Source organism: Chiloscyllium plagiosum, chromosome 36 (assembly GCF_004010195.1).
Source record: "Chiloscyllium plagiosum isolate BGI_BamShark_2017 chromosome 36, ASM401019v2, whole genome shotgun sequence".
NCBI lineage: Eukaryota > Metazoa > Chordata > Chondrichthyes > Orectolobiformes > Hemiscylliidae > Chiloscyllium > Chiloscyllium plagiosum.
In genome coordinates this window covers 35029548-35034866 of record NC_057745.1, presented here as the reverse complement: position 1 = coordinate 35034866, position 5319 = coordinate 35029548, and the positions used below count along the sequence as shown (strand labels likewise).

Genomic DNA, 5319 nt, shown 5'->3' with positions numbered 1-5319 from the left:
TACTAAGTTACGCATTCATTATTACAACATTCTCTGAGATTGTGGATCCGATTCGCACAGCAGGAAGAGCCCCGCCCTTTTATCAGCACAGCCTCTGACTGTGAGTTACACTTTGGTCGATCGACGCTTACAGGTAAGTTGTCGAAATCGTATGACTCACGTTTTTTTAAAATCTCCTGTCCTTCCAGCAGTTCACATCAGCAACTCAATTGGAGCTGTGTTAAGGCAGTCCACCCTTCAGGTGTTGTGGAGTGAAACAGTATTAACTCTAATAGAAGCTCCTGGAGTTAGCTGAACTGTACACGTGTGGCGAGCCTGGCTGGATACTCTTGTGTTCGAACAGTTCATGTTCGCTGTAGTCCTGCGACCTCTGACCCTGACTTAGAGAATTTTGAAAGCTACGTGTAAAAGGTGAGCTACATATTTGTAATTACAGTCTAAAATTAAGTCCATCTCTGTCTAAGTATCACTGCATTTCCTGAATGTTCTGTGTCGGCCCACAAACACGGTATGTACCCAATGACCGCTTACTCTAGACTCATTTTGTCCTCATAACCTGTGCAGAGGATTGGTTCAGTTCCAGTTCAGGATTCAAAACTTACTTCGAAGTGAACCAGTGTTTTTTAGTTTTCACGTCAAGGTAAAACTGCGCCCTTTAATCGGAGAGAAGGTGTTAATGTGTGAAGTAACGCAGTGATTTTGCAAGAATGAATGCAGTAACCAAACTCCAGTTCCGAGAGGTGAGGACTCTGTTGAGTTAGCAACAAGGAATGTAACTTAAATGGCTCACCAGCCCAGTTGTAAACTTGGGAAAGGAACTCGCTGGGATCCGCTGCGGAAAATTGTTGCATTCGAAAAAAACAATTCTTGAATTAGCCCCTGCTCCCTGAGCTGGCACATTGTTCAACAATAGCCAGTTTTTTTGCTTGTAATTCGTGTGAGTGTCCGAGTTGTTGTTTTGGGGGTTAGATTGGCCAACTTCATGGTGAGGAAGCGGGTTAATCTCGCTGTTTAACCTGAAAAACGGGTTTTGAAATTATAAACCGCTGTCAGATGTGTAACCCCTTGTGTGTGCGGAGCTCTCTTGTTTAAAGAGTGGTTCCAGGCCGCAATTTCTGTAAAGGCCTGGCACGTTGATTTCTAACTCCTTAACTTATCGATATAAGAGGTTTAAACTCCAAACTTCGTTACTGACGCTCCAACTGACCTTGTTTGGTTGGGGGTGGGGTGGAAACTTTCCATAGCAAGCTCGGTAAACATATAACAAAATCTAGGACAGGCAAGGACGTTTTTAAGAAAGCCTGAGCACCAGATCACTGTGGATTCGTATCGCCTGTCGGAATTCTAACGCTAGGAGAATCCTGTCCTCTAGTGACTTCTTAAGTGATCCCAGGACTTTCGGCATTCGCTCGGAGTCTAAACACTTGAAGTCATAGAATCTTACAGCAGGAGGTCGTTCGACACCCATCGTGTAGATACCGGCTCCGGAAAGAGTTATCCAGCTGGTCCCACTCTCCAGCCCTCTAACTCCTTCATTTTCAACTCTGCATCCAGCTTTCTTTTGAAACCTTCTATTGAGTACGCCTCCATCACACTCTTGGGCAGCTCCAGCCAAATCCTATCAACTTGAGTAAAGATGTCATCTTATCTCACTCCTTGTCTTGCCGGTAATCTTGAAATTATGATTCTCAGTTACTCAAAAACAGAATCACTTTTCAAAGTTTGTGATCAGATTTGTAGCTCGGGTGCTCATTGTTGTGGTTCTGTTCGCCGAGCTGGGAATTTGTGTTGCAGACGTTTCGTCCCCTGTCTAGGTGACATCCTCAGTGCTTGGGAGCCTCCTGTGAAGCGCTTCTGTGATGTTTATAGCGGCACTATAAATGCCGGAGGAAACATCACAGAAGCGCTTCACAGAAGGCTCCCAAGCACTGAGGATGTCACCTAGACAGGGAACGAAATGTCTGCAACACAAATTCCCAGCTCGGCGAACAGAACCACAACACACAATATCTTTCCTGACTGTCAAAATTGTTCATAGGTTTGAACACCTCCAATAAGGTTCACCTCTTGATCTTCTCTGCTGCAAGGAGTGTAAGGCAAATCTCTTTAATCTTTGCTTGTGTCTAAAATCCTTCATTCCTGGTATCCATTTAAGTAAATCTCCTTTGTATTTTCTCCAGAATTTTGACATATTTCCTTTAAATAAGGTATCCAAAATGGAACACTCCTCCAAATATGGTATAACCAATGATTTGTATGATGTGTAGCATCACTTCCCTACTTTAATACTCTTATACCTCTACTTTATAAGCCGCCTTAACAACTGTTTCAACTTGCCTGAGCACCTTCAGAGAATTATGCATGTGAACCCTGAAGTTCCTATGCTCATGTACTCCCCTCGAAGTTGAAACATTAAGTCTATACTGTTTCTGTTTCTTCTACCAAAATACATTTTCTCACATTTCTCTGCTTTGAAATTCATTTGGCAAGTGCATGCACGTTTGGGTAACTCTAAAGTCACTCAGCAGCATCCTCCATATTCAGTATTCTCCCGAGCTGAGTATCATCTGCAAATTTAGAGATTTTGCCCTCACCACCCATCTCTACATCACTTTATATAAAAAAGCTTCCAACACCGATCTCTAGAGAACATCACTTTCAACACATCTCCAGTCTGAGAAATACTGATCTACAACTACCACCATTCCCTATCTTTCTAATCCAGGCTGTCAAGGACCCATTAATCCAAAGAATTTCTAATTTACTAACCAACCTGCCATGTGGCATTGCATTAAATGTTTTCTGAAAGTCCAAATATACAACATGCACAGCATACCCTCATCCACTGCCTGTGTCTCTTCATCAAAGGACTCAATCAAATTTGTCAGATGTTATCTTTTCTTGACAAAACCCATGTTGATTATCTGGTAATAACTCTGTATATTTAACCTAATTTGGTATTATAGCCTCCATCAATTTTCCCACTGTTGATGTCAAGCTGACGGGTTTGTAGTTTCCTGGATTATCTTTTTTCCCTTTCTTAAACAATGATGTCACATTTGCAATCCTCCAGTCCCCTGGGTCTAATCCTCTTTTCAGGACAGAAAACATCTGTCAATAGGTCTGTGATTTTTCTCCCTTTTAACTCTTTCAGAAATCTAGGATGCGTTTCATCTGGGCCTGGTGACTTCTCTACCTTGAGTATTGCTAGCCTTTTTAGCACCTTTATCATTATACTGCTCAATTGCTCAACACCTACATTTCAACGAGGCCATTGTCACTGTATTCTAATTGGGTAAAGATAGAAGCAAAATATTTATTTAGTACGTAGAGTCACAGAAATGCACAGCACAGAATCAGTCCATGCTGACCAGATATCATAAATTAATCTCGTCTCATTTACAAGCATTTGGCTCATATTTAAAAGGCATCTGGATGGGTATGTTGCAATTGTACCAGCCTCCACCACTTCCTCTGGCAACTCATTCCATACATGCACCACCCTCTGCATGAAAACATTGCTCCTTGCATCCCTTTAAGTCTCATCTTAAACCTTTGCCTTTGGTTTTGGACTCTCCTGCCCTGAGGAAATAGGCTATTCATCCTATCCATGCCCCTCATGATTTTATAAATTTCTATAAGCTCACCCCTCAGCCTCTGATGCATGAGGGGAAGTAGCCCTCACCCATTCAGCCACTCTCTGCAGCTCAAACACTCCAATCCTAACAACGTCCTTTTCTCTGAACCCTCTCAAGTTTCACATCTGCAAACTTACTAGCCATACCTCCTATATTCACAGTCAAATAATTTACGTAAATGACTGACAAAAAGCAGTGGGCTCAGCATCGATTCTTGCAGCATACTGCTGGTCACGGTTGCCCAGTCCAAAAAGTAACCAGGCACCACTACCCTATCTAAGTGGCTACCTCTCCCTGTATTCCATGTGATCTAATCTTGCTAACCAGTCTATGATGTGGAACCTTGTTGAATGTCTTACTGAAGCCCACCAATCCGCCTTCACCAATCTCCTTCATCACTTTTTCAAAACATTCAATCAAGTTAGTGAGACATGATTTCCCACACTCAAATCTATAGTGACTGTCTCAAATCAGTCCTTGCCTTTCAAATACATGCAAATCCTGTGCCTCAGAATCCCCTCCAACAACGAACCCATCACTGACGTCATGCTCACCAATCTATAGCTTCCTGGCTTTTCCTACCACCTTTCTTAAATAATGGCACCACGTTAGGTAACCTCCAATCTTCATGCACCTCACCCATGGCTATTGATATAAATATCTCATCAAGGGTCCGTGCAATCACTTCCCACAAAGTTCCGCGGTAAACTTGATCAGGTCCTAGGGACTTTTCCACTTTGTGTTTTCAGACATCCAGCACTACGTCCTCTGTTTAGATATCACTGTCTACCTCTGCAAGTTCTCTAGCTTCTCCACCTCTGACGCATCCTTTGTGATCCTCCTGGTAATCCAGAATCTGAAAGACTTTTCTTGTAGATCTCCCAATTTTTGCTCTCATTTTGCTGACTTGGGGGAGGATGTCAGTTACTCTAGTTACTCCTTCCCCTTTTGTCTCACTCCCATGGCTCCATCATGAGACAGAGACAAAAACAAAACTGCAGCTGCTGGAATCCGATGTAGACCGGCTGGAGGCTGGAAGTACACAACAAGCCAGGCAGCTTCAGGAGATAGAGCAGTCGATGTTTCAGGTGTAACCCTTCTTCAGGACCCATCATGAGATAGTCTGACAAAAGGTGAACAGTTTGCAGTAAGAAAAAATCCAAAGGTTTGAATTTCGGCTTGATTCTCCCAATCAGCTGTTTTGGCATAAGGTAGGCAAATATTTCTGGGGGAATGGCATTGAAGATGTTTACCTATTTCTCCATCTTTGACCCTGTTGCAGAAACGTAGTCTCATTACTCTTCTAGTCTCCCGAAGGGACAAGAAGAGACCATTCATGTCATACAGTCAACTGCAGCCTTTGAAGGGAGAGAGATTCAGATTCCTACTTCTTATGAACCAGGCCAAACCCCCTCAAAACATTTCAAGAAAATAACCTCGACCCTAACTTTGCTAGTTATTTTAAGCAGGTATAATGTGGATATTCCAGGACGGATGCAGTAGGTCGAACCAGTTAGTTTTAAACAAACAGAATTTATTTACAAGATTACGGAATGACACCCAAATAAAAGAGAACAAAATATAGAATAACTTCACCTATCTGAAACTCAACAGATTATCCGAATTTTATGATGCTGGTTCCCAATACTTGCAACAATTCCCGTAAACACCCTTTTACACA

General features: G+C 42.5%; 1 protein-coding gene across 1 annotated transcript in view; it reads left to right on the top strand.

The window, feature by feature from the left end:
• The first annotated feature begins 520 nt into the window (after positions 1-520).
• The window catches only part of cers3a (ceramide synthase 3a), a 55319-nt gene continuing 50520 nt past the window's right edge, over positions 521-5319 (top strand). Inside the window, exon 1 of the mRNA XM_043677652.1 lies at positions 521-740. The gene's annotated coding sequence lies outside the window, so the exon portion shown is untranslated. The remainder of the gene's footprint in view (positions 741-5319) is intronic.